Source organism: Ambystoma mexicanum, chromosome 2p (assembly GCF_040938575.1).
Source record: "Ambystoma mexicanum isolate Mex_15411 chromosome 2p, UKY_AmexF1_1, whole genome shotgun sequence".
Taxonomy (NCBI): Eukaryota; Metazoa; Chordata; class Amphibia; order Caudata; family Ambystomatidae; genus Ambystoma; species Ambystoma mexicanum.
The window spans coordinates 699,700,368-699,717,645 of record NC_090923.1 but is presented as its reverse complement, the minus strand read 5'-3'; positions in this window follow the sequence as shown (position 1 = coordinate 699,717,645).

Here is a 17,278-nt window from a genome sequence, read left to right as displayed (position 1 = left end):
AGACAATTTCTTCATTTCAAGAGCATGTTGTATTTCCATTTCCCTTAGTTTAAGTTTTTGATGTTTACTTTCAGTTTGGGCTTGGATTATTTTGAATTCTAACTCAAGTATCATTTTCTCAAAAGAGGCAAACTCTGGACTCAGCATAGGACCTGGTAGGGCCCCTGTGGTAAAAGGGCATACATCCTAAGACTCTTCTAACTCATCAATAACATTTCAGTTGGACTCTGAAACATTATCATCCTCATCATCATGTTCCAAATTTGCTGTAGGAGTAGGTATAGCAGACCTACTTCTCAGAATTTCAGACTCCAACAACTTTTCTATCAATTCATTCTTTTTGCCTTTAACAGTGAGGTTCCTAGCTTTACACATTTCTCTCAGTTGATCAACTGTTGAAATGACTACGGTCTCCTGTCTGTAGCTATCCATATCAGGCATGATAAAACAATTACTTTTCTAGTGGTGCGTAGCCTTGTGAGGGTTATTTGAACAAAGGTAAGAGCAGCACTCTCAGTGTAACAACTATACTTTATCCACACCACTTGCCACCCGTGTTAGGCACAATTACATGCAGTACCCTTAGGGAACACTACACACAAGTAAGACTACAGTTGTAAGCATAATCTCACCTTTGGTACAAGGCTGTACTACACAGTTATGTGGTAGCAGTGGCTGAGCAGCCAGACATATCTCAAGAGGGGTGTGAGCAGTAGAAGCTGTTACACAAAGGACTTGCAATCACAGTAGTTCAAACAAACACTTACTCAAGGTTTCTTGGTAAAAGAATATACATTTATTTACACATTTTGTTAGAAAACATTCCGCTAGCAAGAAGCAGCTCAATATCACATTATAATACACTACAGTACACAACCAATACGTTTCTGAACAAGTTAGGCTCTCCTGAAGTGGGAGAAAAATGGCACTTCAGTAACTTTCAAAAGGAGTAGAAAGACAAAGGGTGTAAGAATCAAAGCACAATTACTTTCAGAGGCAGGGCAAATAGTTTCATTTCACATCAAGAGGCAGTTCAATTCAATAGGCCTGGGCCAAAGTCAATGGTTCTGTGTCTAGGATAGGATAGCACAGTTCAGGTGGTAAACAGTTAAGTCTTTGCCAATGTTCTTAGAAGTAGTTTGCCAGAAAAAGAGTTATATGCCAGATTAGGAGCGAACAAGACTCCAAAGGAGGGAAAGTTTCACAAACTTTCACTGCGGCAAAAAGGATTTCCACACCTTGTTTGCACAGTACCTTATTGATGATGAAAAGCTGTAGCTGAGGCAGTTGCTCATGGCAGTTCCTGCAGATCTCGCTGTTCCAGAGCTTCAGTCGTGGGACAAGAAGGAGGACATCGGGAGGTTCCTGCACTGCCCAGGGAAGAAGCCACAAGCTTGGCTACACGTCGGTTTTAAGGTGTGAGTGCCTTAAAGTCCACAAACTGGTATCCTTCTCACTAGCTATCTGGTTTTCAACAGCACTCTGAGGAAAATTTGATGAGTATGGAGACCACGTCCAGGTGGCTTGCGAGTTGGTTGTTCCCACCAGCTTAAGGGAAGAAGTCGTCCTTGAAGGGGCTTCTCTGTCGAGGGAGTTTCAAGCAACTCGGACCTGCAGCAGGGCTTCACCGGGCAAACCAACTGTCCAGGAGTTGCAGGATTCGTCTTCCTTCAGCTCGTCTTTGTCTCTTTCGTTCCAGTGGTCAACTCTGCCTTCCAAGTCCCAGACATTTGCTTTTAAACAGTTTTCTCCCATTCATTCCAGCCTAGCTGTCACTCACTGAACCGGGTGGCTGTCCTTGCCGGACAGTCAGCCAGCCAATCAAGCCAGAGTGCATTCAGGTCTCCTAGGAGAATAAGCACAGGGAGTTTCGGGCACCTCCCTCACATCCTGTCCACCCCAGACACTCAGGCGCCAGAGGAGATTTTCAGCACTGAATCCCGCCAAAGGCCATCAAACAAAGGGACAAAACCTGGTTTGGCACGCAGAGACAAACAGTAGAAGGACCTTTCCTAAAAGAAACAGCAAAAAAAGATGACCAGAGTCTGTTTTTACAGAGGGGACTTGGCTGCCATATTGAAAAACATGGCTGACCCAATTTTTAGCTACCGTTGTTCGTGGTCGGGAAAAATCATGGTAGTTTGTACTAAAACGACTGCCACCAGCCATTTCAAGAAGAAAGGGTAACATTTCACTGTTACATGAGTATTTAGACATAGGGGATACTAGGCAACCCCTCCAGCACTGTAAAGGAAGATAGTTTGTTCTGGGTCTATGAATTTAAAAAGACTAGCAAAGTCACTTTAACTTTACATGCACTGGGAGACAGTAGTCAGTCCCAGAGAAAGTATTTAAACCTTGGGAAGTCTGAAAGACATCCTTGTGCCACTGCTCTGAATGTGCTGTGTGACACACAAGAAAAGAATGATGCCTGTGGAGTTTGTCTAAAAACTCCATATACAAAGAACACAAAAGTAAAACACACATCAGAATACATGAAAGAGTGGAAAAAAAGGCTCACACTCTTTCCAGGTAAAAATGTAAATCCTAGAAATCCAACAAAGTTGCTGGGGGTCTCAAAAGGAAGGGAAATTAGCACATTTCTGAGAATTCTCCCAAACATTACATTTTTACAGGATTAGGTCCTTCCTGGTTAGGAAAGCTTAATGTGCTGTGCCTCGGAGAAAGAAACCTTTGCTGAGCCCACATTTGGACAATTGTCTTACAGGGCTAACAGTTTAGGTGCTACAAAACACTTATGTTATACAGTGATGTTAACAAATTGACAATATTGAATGACTTTTATAACGAACCCTAAATAACGAAAAACACAGATTTTTTGTTTAAAGTCTATATGGAGGTGGGGTAAAGGATTACAATGAGTGGCAAGGGGGTTGCAGTGGAGTTATAGTTAGGGTTCAGGGGCTTAGGGCGATACCCCCAATTTGAAAACAAAAAATAATTTGATATGTTTTCGTTATTTATAATTCATTAAAAATGTTTTCATTATTATTTGATGTGGTATGATCACACTCAACCAGTACATATAACCTACAGGATGCCAATCTAACCCTCAATGCTTTCTCTTTCATTTTATATACGTGATGTATTGCTTTGCCTGTATTAAGTTTCCAGCAGAGTCAGGTGAAACCCATGTCTTCTTGTATGTTTCACCACTTATATAACTCTTTTAATAGCAGAAATCTCTAGCCTTAACTCAGGGGTGTAAATGTGTCTGCACAATTCTGCAAAGACCTCTGCAGTCTCTATGTCCTTGGTGACTGTTACGAGCTGAATTTAGTAGGGCTGCGACTTTAGATGCCCCTTTCTTCACGTTATGATTTCAAGCTAATAATTTGCCACCCATATTTTTACCCCAGGGTGTTTAGATTTCATGGGCTAAAGGACACCCCTCCGCAGTTTGCTCAGAAGCAAGCTTAATGTTTTGACATCTCAAGTTGACAAGGTGCCCATTGATCAAGAGACAGTGGGCCTCATTATAAGGTTGCCGGTCCGGAAACAACGGTACCGGTAAGCTTGCCGATACTGATGTTTCCGGACTGGCAAACTATGAGTTCTGCGAGCGGGTGCCTTTTCTGACCTGGCGGGTGGAACGGCACACGCTTGCAGACCTTGACGGATGCACCGGCACCATTCTTGAATGGTGCCGGTGCAATAGTCCTCCCCATTCCCATTGAGTCCAAACAACACTCAAATGGGAATGAGGAGTAATATTTTCTGCCACTCAGCAATGAGGAATTACTGGGACCGCTGGGGCTGTAATGCCCCGGTAAGTCCCCATTGCCGGGCTCTGGGAAAAAAAGGACTCCTGCTGCAGCCGGACTCATAATGTTCCCCAATATGTTATAGAACAATGGCGCCTTAGCATCGCCTTCTCTGCAGCGTGTGCCCGCGGCCTTATTGTGAGTGCGATGCCTTTAATTTACAACGCACAGTAGCTGGACACATTGAAGCAAATGAGACATGCCTCTGGGAGTGCTTATGTGTTCTCCCAGCACACCAGTGCAAGCCAAAACTAAAAAATGAGAGTTTGACCTCTTTTAAAGCTCCAGCAAATGCTGACCCATGCTAAAAGACGGCCAATTCCATTGCATCAGACGATACCGACGCATCTTGCTACGGCCGTCACTGTGGGGAAAGAGACAATAGATTTTGAAAAATGTAATGTATTCATCGTAATATTTTTCTTAATGATGATTACGTTTGTAATTAAATCAGATGGAGTATGTAGAACTCATCAAATCGCTAAGAACATTTTAAAGCTAATATGTGTGTGTATGTTTTTAATTAGTAATTAAGATTTCATTATAATGGAATTGCAAGTGTAATTAATTATTGAAATTATATTAGTCTGATGAAAAATGGCATCAGTGATGTCGGCCCCCTGACCTTTGCATTTGCTGCACCTGGGCCTGTTTGTCTCCCTGCTCATTCAAGGTGAACTTTTTGTTCTTTGCTGGCGCAGTTTGAAGCAAGTTCCATCTTGAAATGCTGCCGCCTTTTGTGGCGCAGTCAGTGTTTCCAGCCAATCTACCCCTGAGTGGGCTTTATTTTTTTGATTTGTGATTCTACTGTGGTGTAGCTGAATCTATTGAACTGAGAAGTGTTTACTGTTCTCTGTGCCCAAAAAGCAGTCCGATACAGGAAACTTGAAAAGTGTTGTGCATTGTGTTACCCTACTTGACTTGTGTGCAGAATGGAATTCAATAATTGTCTGTTCAAATCTTTTGGTGTGAGCCATTGTCAGTGGGTTATACAGGGGCAAAATGATGCAGACGCATTCCAATTCACCAGTATATTGTATATTCTGCTGAAACAAGATTGCGAGAACTTTCTCTGTGACTTGGGTAGCTCAGGTGACAATCATTCTAATAGCAAATTTGTGGGTTGATTTCAGAATCAGCCGTGGATGACCCACACCTATGATCTGACAGCCCAAACACCTAGCAGCATGCTCACCTAACCCAAGCACCATTCATTTTGCTCCTAGAAACACTTGTGTACAGGCGTGTTATAAATGACTTAGCATATGAATGGAGGATAGAATAGGGGCAATGTGATGGTCTTGGAAGCTAGACCATGCAGAGCAATGGAGGTTTGAATCCCAGATCTGCGCTTAGAAACCAAACTCAGGTAGGTATTAGGCACGTTATAAAAAAAACTATTGAATTACATTACATATCATACACAAATGAACAGTCTCCCACCAAAAGGAAGCGTAGGTTGACCAGCAGATACTTAGCATTAATCAAACACCCACTCATCCAGTCCCAGAGGACACCTACACAACAATCAAACAGAAGGAACAAACACTAAGGGCAAGGGAGATCAATCAGCCAAGCAGGGCCATGGCAGGAAGGGGTAAGGAGGAGAGAAGCAGAACACACCATCTACTAAAACACATCGCCACCCAGATACCCAGAAATCACTACCAAAAGAATCCACGCTGGTCCTGCACCACCTAGTGAACCATCTCCAGCAAACGTCCCAAGTCGACCACACCTGAGACTACCCACCATCAAATGTCTTAAGCTACTACAACAACATAACATACAGGACTGCCACCAAGAACCACCAAGTGGTCTTCCCAGGACTCACAAAAACACTTTCAATAATTAAACAAAACCAAGAAGCCAACACCGACGACTGTGAAGAGCAGCACAGCAGACAGACAGGAAAGCGGCCAGTGTAGGCATCCATCAAGGAGCTTAACACACCAAGACCACAATCCCAGTGACTATACAGAAATGAACAACAGAAGGGATGTCATGGGTGGATGACAGAAAGAATCCAAAACAGGTAAGCCAACCGAGTAGTGTAAGTAGTGTAATCTGAACAATTCTACCACCACAATACAATGGGAAAATCTAGAACACCTGCACAGATCATAAATCCTCAGCCTGCCCCATGGCTGACAGAGAAGCCACAAGCCAAGCAACTGAAAGCACTCTGGAGCACACATCACTTGGCAGCCCCTCTTCCTGCCACCATGAAAACACCAATATGGCTAGAGAGGGAGGGCCAGAGAGTGAGTAAAACGTCAGAAACAGGTCAAAGCTCAGGTACAAGGAAAGGACAGAAAACATAGAAGGAACGCCAAACAACAACTGCACACATTAGGACAAGAGAACAAAAGGGAGAAACACACTAGCAGAAGGATGAAAATGAGGACTTCAGCGTGCAGGAACCACTCCGGTGGTACACATGGTCCACATGAAACAACCATAACTGGGATGCACACAAAGTGCATTTAAAACCAACGGAAAATGTCCACCGACCAAAAAACAAAACATGGTGGTGACAAGCCTACAGCAGGAAGGCGACATTGAAACACCTTCATGGAAATTCACCTGACCTGAAACAGGCCAGAACCAAGCACCCAATGAAATAAAAACAGGCTGACAAAAAATACGAAGCAGGAAGTATAAATGAAAACACTTCTTCAGAAACACACTGGACCTGAAACAGTGTGACACCAAGCACACAACCAATAGAATTCATGCAATACATTCGGGAAAATATGCTCAGCATGACATAGGGTGGCACCATGCACCCAAATGGGAACTGAGATACAACTGAGAAATGTTTTCAGAATTCCAAACTGCAAGATACTGCAACACAGATACATAAGCTGACAACACACTAACCACACAAACAGCTGTAAACAAACTAGGCTTGCGGTATTGTTGGAAATGTCTAGTAAACTGACAATTGGCTAACACAGGGCAACAATTCTAATAATCACATGCACACTCCCCACAAATGTGCACAACCCCACTTCCTCACAGCACAATAACTTCTGCAGCCAGAAGCAGTCCACCTGTAGAAGCAAAACAGACATGCATGTCAAAAGTAACAATAAAGATACAAAGGGATTGAACTAAGCTACCAGTAAAACAGGCGAGAGAACATCCTAACATGAGGCCGTGGTTGGAACGCAGTCAAGCACGCTCCCTCATACCCGCACGGCAAGTGTTAATCCACTCAGTGATGTGGTCCAATCATTAGGGGCATAGGAAGGTGCCCAACAATTAACAGCTGGAAAAAATGTCCATCAAGTTATGTTCTGTTCATGAGGCCACCCGGGGTTTGAACCACTAATCAGGCATGCAGTCTGTTAAGAATGCATGTCGTACTGCTGAGCAGTAGAGTGACATTGTGGTTGCCACTCCTCGACATAAATCATCATTCTCCTGCTGTGGGTGGGACTCCTTGTGCATCTTAGTGGCTCCTTGAAAAGGGCAAGGGTCATGTACAGTACTTGCATAAGATTGCAGTGCATGATCACTTGCAGTGACTAGCCCAGCGTCTATTGCCGCCTGATGTGGCGTTCCAGGACAGTACCGCTGGCACTCACTAAGCCACTACAATCAACAGGGACTGCAGCTCACAAGCCAGATCCTCCTCCAGCCTGGCTCTTTTTGAAGTCACGCATCCAAGATTGGTCAGAGTGCCCCAACTATTGTGGTTCTCATTGACAGATAGCTGCTAGGGTCTCTGCAAACTTAGACCCAACCAATGGCTGGTGAACCAGCACTACCCGTGCTCATGGGCAGATCAGCTGTGGGTCTGTGCATTCCAGGTAATGGCTGCCCCCTCCTGCCATGCCACCAGAAGCTGGAGGAGATCCACCAAGACTAAGAAAATCAGACTGATTGCCAGTGTTGTTGTACCTTTGGGCACAAGGCGGATGTAACGTTTGCCACACCTCCACAATATCATCATTCTAATGCTGTGGACACTGGGGGTGGAGCCCTTGATACACCCCAAACTCGGTAGAGAGGTGTGAATCAGCTGCTGCAGGGGGTTGACTTCAGGGTAACACACCCAACACTTCACCCTACATATGTGCCAACACACTCTATCAGAGCGCAATGACTTCTGTGACTAGAAGATGTTCAGCTGTGGGAAAAAAGCAGACATTGCAAGTCAAGAGTCACAAGAAAGATGCAATGGGCTTCAACTAAGCTAGCAGTAAATCATTGCAAGAACAGCAATGTGCTATGTATTTCAAGAATTGAGCTAGAATGACATTAGTGCATGGGCAATTTTGGGAGCATGCCACACTGCTGAGCAGTAGGGTGACGTTGTGGTTGCCACATTTAGACAACATCATTATTCTGCTGCAGTGTGCCAGCAAGGAGGCAGCTCCTGAGCCACCTCAAACTCAGTGGGGCAGCAGGCGCCGGTGCTGCAGAGGGTTTATATCAGGGCAGCACCACCTGAGCTCTTAAAGTCTCCATGGCCAGCAGCGGGTCTGACTGGCTGTAACATTCATTCGTTTTGGTGGTAGTTGGACAGATCTACTGCTGCATCACCAATACATCATAATGAGAACCATAGGGGGTCATTATGACCCTGGCGGTGGTCGTGCCTGTAAATACCGGCACGGCTGCCGCCGGTGTCATGAATTTTCCGGTGCCCGGGAATGGGCAATTACCAGGGCATTACAGCCCCAGCGGACCCAGTAATGTCCCATTCCTGAGCGCCAGAAAATATTACTCTCCATTCCCATTTGAGTCCCAATAGCCTCAATGGGAATGCGGAGGCCGGATGCACCGGCACCATTCATGATTGGTGCCGGTGCATCCGTTGAATTCTGCGCGTGGGTGCCTTTCTAGCCGCCAGGTCAATCCTGGCGGGCTGAAAGTCACCCACTCACAGAACTTGTAGTTTGCCGGTCCGGAAACAACGGTACCAACAAGCTTACCGTTAACTTTGTTTCTGGACCTGCAAACATATAATGAGGCCTAATCTCTTGCAATTACAGCAGAGAAAATTAGAAGTTGGAGCACACAAAAATAAAAGTACAGCACTTGACAAAACAGTAAGCAGTGTAGCAGAGAAAAAGAGAAACAGAACACCCGAGTCGTAGATAGAGCAAACAATGGGCAAGCACTTTCACGAGAAACATCATTGCCATCATCACATTATATTTAAATGAAATAAAAGCACTATTAGACTTTATTTAAAAGAAGATACATGATACTAAATAACTAAAACACTACTAATCAGTGTTAGAAAAAACTATGAAACAAGAACTTCTCAACAAAAAAAAAGGTACAAAAGTCAAAGAACTTTGAATTGTGACAATTAACTCGTGTTGTAATAAGTTAATTTAACAACAAATGCATTAATCACAGCAATAACATCTCTGTACGTGTATAAACAGATCATCAGTGCTTGTGCATCTATATCCTTATTTCTCAAATCGGGGAATGATTTTCCTTCTTTCCCCTTTATTTCCCAGGACTGCCGCTATTTTTGTCATACTCCAACTCCACCTCTTGGTTCATCACATCATTTCCCTTCTTTGGTTGTTTTCCATTCTCTTTCTTCTATCAAGCATGTCCCAGGCTAGGAACATCAGCAGTTGGCCTTTTTGCCCTTTCTTTGGGCCTCATTACAAGTACACCGGTCCGGAGTTAATGGCGCCGGTAAAACCATACTGGCACCGTTTCCACGTCCGCCCAATCATGACCCGCGGCCCCGGAAATAGCACCTCCTCAAACCGCCACCATGGAGTTAAGGGTCCCGTAAAGTCCACCTGCACGGAAACCCCTCCGTTACCGGCAACACGAAACACCGCGAGCATCACAACTAGCGCGGACATGGAAACACCGGCAGAAGAATGGCGTTAAAACCGTGATCACGGTGGCGGTACCGTCACCACCGCGAACATGACGTTAAACAGGGCCTGCTGAACAGAATCAGGGCACAGGTGCACCAAATCAGCCCAGCTGGACCCAGCAGCACACTGGGAGCCCACAAAAGGGCCACACCCAGCCCAACACAACACAGAACCATGCAGGCAGCAGCTCTAGTAGCACTTGGACTGGGCCTACTCAACCAACAGGCAGCACTGCACATGATGGCAGTAATGGTGCAGAGGAGGAGGTGGAGGAGGCACAGGCGCCAATCAGCCAACCCTGCACCTATGGCAAACCCCATTGTTCAGCCGGCACAACCCCGCAGGCAGCCTGCAATACCACGCATCAGGGCCTCACCCTGGAACTTTACCCCAGGACAGATCCACACACTATACCGGCTGGACCGCCCAACAATCCTGTACATCACTGGCATTATTGAGGACGACATCAGCAGCCACATAGACACCCCCACTGCCACCCCCCCTCCTGAAGGTTGTGTCTGTGCTGCATTTCCTTGGCACTGGCACCTATCAACACACGGTCGGTGAGCTGCACAGCATATCACAACCCTGTTTCTCAAAAATCCTGGTCCAGGTACTGGATGCCCTTTTGCGCCATGTGTCGGAACACATAGCCCTACCCCGTATCCTCCCCAAGGTCATTGCCACAAAGTTGGCCTTCCATGCCATAGCAGGCATGCAAAATTGTATAGGTGCACTTGACTGCACCCACATTGAGATGACAGTACCACGTGCAATTGAGATGGTGTTCCGCAATAGGAAACAGTATCACTCACTGAATGTACAGATGGTATGTGATGCCACACTAGTGATTACACACTGCTGCACACGTTTCCCAGGCTCAACCCATGACTCAATGGTACTGCGGAATTCCACATTGCCACGGTACATGGACCGCTATGCCGGACAAAGCACATGGCTATTGGGTGAGTACAGCTGGCAATGCTCTGACCCTGTTGAAGCGTTATGTATGTGTCCAGGCCAATGAGCAATGTGAGTGTGCCGCTGGACCACACATGTATCACCCCCCTTCAGTACCTTGACTACTTCAGTACAGTGGAGTTACTCTGCCATGTGTGCACATCACTGCACTATGACATACTCACAATCCAATGTCACCCGCAGGGCACAGTACACATACACGTACATGTGTAGGCCAAAATCCAGTTGGGGACATCCACGGTGATGCCCAATGAACACTTCCAACCACTGTATGGCACATATGCATGAATGAACAATGATACAAGATAGCACAGCATCAAATGAAGACATGATACCACTAACACTGACATGTCCCCCCATCTTCATCCCATGTAGGTGATGCTGGATATGCACTCACGCCATGGATGATGACAGCTGTACGGAGACCAAGGAACAGGCATGAAGAGGCATACAATAGGGCACATGTCCGCACACGTGGAATGATTGAGAGGACATTCGGACTGCTGAAGGCCCGTTTCCGCTGTCTGAGCAGATCTGGGGGATCACTGCTGTACAGCCCAGTGAAGACGGGTAAAATCACGCTTGTATGTGCCATGCTGCACAATCTGTGCCTGCACAGGAACATCCCAATGCCCCCAGAAGCAGATGAAGAAGATGGGGATGGAGATGGGGATGTGGATGGGATGGCACCACCTCCCCCTGGGGGTGCACTTGATGGCCAAAGAGCACGGGATGAGCTGATTCGCATTTACTTTTGAGACACAGCACATTCACAGCAATGCATAGAGTGATGACAATAAATGATTTGTTGTACTGCAAATGAAATGATAGGTGTCCACACATGTATGTTTTGCTTTCAAATGATGATATATTGATGAATTCACAACAGGGAAGGAGGTGAAATGGTTAGGGAAGCTGTACACCCGAGCCCACCCACCACCCAAACGTACCCACCCCCACCCAGGCCCCAATGTTCAAACACCCAAAACAACCTCCCCCACCACCCAAACGTACCCACCCCTCACACCCTTCAAGTCCATGTGTGTCCTGCAGTGCCCCACACACATATCATCACTTCCGTGTGCGCTTCTGTGCCTGTGCATCCTTGCCCGAGAGCCCCGTTAGCCGACTTGAGCGCCTCCTTGGAATGGCAGTAGTGGAGCTTGATGGGGTGGTGGTATTTGATGGCACAGAATCCGGTATGGATGGCATCCGTGCAAGATTTGCCTGTTGCCCAATCAACATGGCCTCAATGAGCCTGGAGGTGTTGTCGTTACCCTCCCGCAAATGGCGTGCCAGGGTGACTATTGTGCTGGCAAAGCGTCCAATAGACCTTGAGAGGCGACGCACTGACGTGCTATAGCACTCCCTCTGCAGCCTAGATTCTTCAAGCTGCCTCTCCACCAGCTGGGTGAGGGTTGCCTGCTGCTCCTCCATCCTCTGCATGCAGGAATTCAGCTCTGCCATGGATGGGGTGGGTGACCTCATGGGACCTCCGAGTGAAGTGGGGCTAAACTCCAGCTGATGGAAGGAACCCAGGTCATCAAATGTGGGCGTCTCTCCCTGTGGCCCAGTATCAGAGTGCTCTACCGGGGCACTGTTGTCACTACAGGCCGCCTCCTCTGCAGTGCAGCTGCCTTCTGTGTTGGTTTGGGTGGGCATGGTGGGTTGCCGTGGCACCTGTCTTGCCTCAGGCAGCGTGGAGATGGTGGGGATGTCGGTGGTGGTGGCCGGCACATCTGTTGCAGTTGGTAGTGGGGGCAGAGATGCCGAACTGCTGACAGCATCCTCTTGTGTGGGGGCGGTGGCTTGGGCACGTGCTGGTGCTGATTGCCTGGCCTGTTGTGCAGTGTCACTGGATATGGCTGTGGGGACACAGAGGACATGCAATTAGTGTTGTGGTGGTGGCTGATGGGTGCATCACATGCATCATACAGGTTGGTCATTGTATAGTGTTTGTTACATGCATCTGATTGCTGGGGGTATGCATTGTTGTGATATTGGGTGCCATACGGATCTTGATGGGTCTTTTGGGCCAGTCATGCATTGCCTGGGGGGAGGGGTTGTTAATGGATCCTTTGGGCCAGTCATGCACTGCCTGGGTGGGGGGGTTGATAATGGGTCCTTTGGCCCAGTCATGCACTGCCTGGGGTGGGTTGTTAATGGGTCCTTTGGGCCAGTCATGCATTGCCTGGGGGAGTTGTTAATGGGTCCTTTGGGCCAGTCATGCACTGCCTGGGGGAGGGGGGGGTTGTTAATGGGTCCTTTGGCACTGTAATGCCATCAACATATTCTCATATGGCATTCATGTTTGACCATTTACCAGCATCTGCAGGTGGGCTCACTCCTGCCTCAGCCTCCCCGATCCAATGAATGCCCTCAAGGTGGATGACACTGCTGCAACGCTCCTCCCATGCTTGCAGCCTCAGTGGAGAAGGGGGTCCCCCACCTGTCCCACTGCTGCGTTGGCGGTGTGTGGAGATGAGGTTACGAACCCTCAGCCTGAGGTCGTCCCACCGCTTGTGGCAGTCCTTGACGCTCCTCACTGTCACGCCCACAGCAGTGCACTTGCGTGCTGCTTCCGCCCACACTTCCTTCCTCCGCTGCTGTGTGGCACGCCGTTGATTGGCACTGAACAGCATCTCTGCATGCTCCACTATGTGCTCCACAAGCACAGTTAGCTTCGCCTCACTGAAGCGCTGTTTGCACTGCCTCTGTGCTGGAATCCTGGCAGACATGCTGGTGGTCCCTTTTGCCTTAAAAATATACAGAAGACCAGGTAACAAACCTGGCCACACAGCCGCTCTCTGTATAAGCCCTACCAAGGGCAGTGCAATTTGCAAAATTAGAGTCAACTAATAAATGTTCACTGAATTTACAGAATGTAACTCATCCAAATAAATCTCTTAGTCGGATCCAAAAGTAATATGCGTTTATCAAAAAGAAAATTCCAAGTTGGTCACTAATAAAATCTTAGTGAGGCCGCGGCTAACTCATCCCATAATTGTTATAGACATAAAGTGCCAATGCATTTCGGAGCATACAGCTCCTTCATCAGGGCAGGTCTAATTTACACAAGCTGTGGAACATTTATACCAAAAGCATCAAGTTTTGAAAAACATAAACAAAATCGTGATTGTGTTACAAAATATAACCATGCGTGAAAACAATATAAAAATAACATACCAATTTTCGATGAGTTGCAAGGTAAATGGAAAAGGTGAATTAAGCCACACAGTAGGGAAAAGAAAAGATGCCAAAATAAATAATGTGTAAATGAAATAACACAGTTAATTTGAACATGATCAAAAAACCAAGGAAAGTTACCTCAAGGGATCGAGGTAGCCCGTGGAAAAAATGTGCGGGGAGTTGACAACAACTTCACGCAAGATCAAAGGTCTGGAAACCAGACCAAATCAATTCTTCAATCTGTAGCTGCAACAACATGTGTTTTAGTGGGTTGTCTCAGAATTTGTCATAGACACTAGTTGTAGAGGTCTGCAGGCTTACCTGTACTCGTAAAGCTACGAGTGTACTGAGGCTGGGATTGCGGTCAAGCAGGGGACGCCATTCCGCATTGCCAGGGAATAGCGTTCCCAAGGTTACTCATACTAATATAAACACGTGACCCAAATGTGTCCATTGATCGACACGATGCCGATAGGCAGTTGCACTCTATGCAATCAGGCAATCAAGGCTAAGAATCATAGAAATAAAGAATTTGCAGTAGAGCTGATGATAATTACGGAATTATAGAAGGAAAAAAATCGAAAATTAAATATGAGAAAAACGGCTGATAGACATAGAAAACATACTGCCGATTACACTCCATGCAATCAGGCAATTCAAGCCAGGAATCCAGATAAAAAAGAATTTACAGTAAAGCTACTGATAAATGTAGAATTGTAGAAGGAAAAGAACAGAAAATTGAATATGAGAAAAAAGGCTAATAGACATAGAAAACATACTGACAATTGTGTATAAATGAGTGAAAATGTCATAGATAAAATAAACAAACATTGTGATAATAATAATAATGATAATAATAAGCATATTAGACACACTGCGATATATGGAAAAAATCATGCAAGGGTAGCATGTGTATCTAAACCATTACATAAACAACTAATGGGTGTAATCGTGGATATATCATGTACATTTATCATAAATACACCAGTCGCATGCGGTAGCCCCCGGAAGGCGCTACCTTGGGTCCCAAACCTAAGTTCGGGAAGGGCGACAATGGTGTGTAAACGTTGGTGATTGGATCCTAATGTGATAACAATTCATATTGAATCCTAAAATAAAAGACATGAATGACCCCCTTAAAGAGAGAGGTCATCCAAAGTGTCCCGGTATAAATGTACATTGGTAGAGGAAGGGAATCATGTACTAGTCACTCATGTATCAACATAATCCTCTTAAGTCAAGCATGGAAAACAATGATTCAAATGTAACAGTGATAGTTAATCTCTTCATTTAGGCCATTTGGGTAGAGGCTCCCAAGTTTGTCTATCCAAAAGGTTTCTCTTTGGTTGAGTCGCAGGCCCAAATCCTCATGGGGATTCGATTTCTTTAACACTTCAAGAATGACAAATCTAATTTGAGTCAGGTTGTGGCTCTCATCACGCCAATGGCGTGCCACCGCCGAGTTGGTGTTACATGTACGTATGCACGAACGGTGCTCGTTCCAACGTGCCTTTGCTGATCTCGTGGACTGTCCTACATAATACTTACCACAGGGGCATTTTATACCATATATAATGTTCACACTATCACACGTACCAAATGTCTTCAGGAAAATCTTGTTGCCTGTTCTGGGATGGTATATCGTGTCACCCTTGATCACCAAATTACAATTGATGCAATGTAAGCACGGATATGTTCCTGTGCGTGAAGTAATTGGTTCTTTCATCGGTGGCCTCGTGTGGACCAGTTCATCTCGTAGGTTTTTGCTCCTTTGATAAGCAAAGACTGGAAGTTGTTCAAATAGATTCTGGACCCTTACATCATTCTTAAAAATGCTCCAATGTTTCTTAATGGAATTCCTTATTTTGTTACTCTGAATGGAAAATTTGGAAACATATACTGGAGTTTTGAGTTCTTTCTTGGGTTTAGTAGTACTTTTCAATAGGTTGTCACGATCAAGGGAATTAACCCTCTGGACTGCCAAATCCAATTCATCCTTTCTGTATCCACGTGCTTCAAATTTCTCTCTCATGTTCAATTGCTGTGCTAAGTAGTCTTCAGGATCGCTCACGATCTTTTTAACTCTCAACAATTGACTGTAAGGAAGATTTTTGAGTAAACTGGACTGATGGAAACTCAGGCGGTGAAGTAAGTTATTGCGATCTGTGATTTTTCAAAATAATGTAGTGGAATAGTTGGCGTCTTTTTTCTCAATCTGAACATCAAGGAATGTGATTCTGTCTCTGGAGGTCTCTTTGGTGAACTGGATGCGCTGGTCGATGTTGTTAAGATATGTGAAAAAGTGACTGAAGCTCTCATCCGTGCCTGTCCATATTCCAAAAATATCATCGATGAACCGTAACCAGAGGTGTATATTTTTGTTCCATTCCTGGTTATTCAGTATATGGTCCATTTCATACTTATGCATAAAACAGTTCGCATAGGATGGTGCCATAGTGGCCCCCATTGATGTACCAGACACTTGAAGGAAGAATTTGTCTTGAAATTGAAAATATGAGTTCTCTGAAATAAAGTGAAGGAGAGATAGTATAAATTCCTTCTGTGCTCGAATTTCTGGTGCTTTTAACAGCAGCCATTCAACTGATTCTATCCCAAGGTCATGAGGTATAGATGTGTATAGACTCTTCACATCAATGGTAAACATCAGGTGATCACAATCAAAAATAACAGAGTGTAGTTGCTGTAAGAAGTGTGTGGTATCTCTAACGTATGTGGAAGTTTGTTGTATTAGAGGTTGCAGAAAAAAGTCAATATACACTCCCAATGGTTGATTGATGCTACTCATTCCAGCAACAATAGGTCTCCCCGGTGGTTTAACAAGATCCTTATGAATTTTGGGCAACGTATAGAAATTGGGAACCCTTGGGTGTGGGTTGTTGAGGAATTTATAGGTGTGTTCATTTATCCAGTCTAATTCCATGGCTTTATCCAACAACATCTCAAGGTTCAATTTGATAGAAAGAGTGGGGTCTTGGTCTAAAGGTGCATAAATGGTCCGATCTTGCAGTTGTCTGATGCATTCAATGTTATAATCTGTAGTGTTCATGATGACTAGGGCGCCTCCCTTATCAGCTGGGCGTATGGTGATATCCTTATCACAATATAAATCTCTGATAATTTTCATTTCATGAGGTTTCATGTTTCTATGCGGTGGAGTTTTATAACTGATCCGTTCAATGTCTCGAGTAACAAGTTTTTGAAAAATATCAATTGATGGTACTGAGATTGGTGGTATGAAGCCACTCTTAGTTCTGAATTCTTGAAAATCTGGGGCATCCGAGGTGTTCTCGTATGGTTCTAACTCCTCAAAGAATACTTTCAATTTAAGTTTTCTTATGAATTTGTACAACTCAATCTTGGTATTAAATAGAGTGGTACTGTAAGTGGGTACAAAACTCAACCCCTTTTGTAGGGTATCCTCTTCAGTTTTATTCA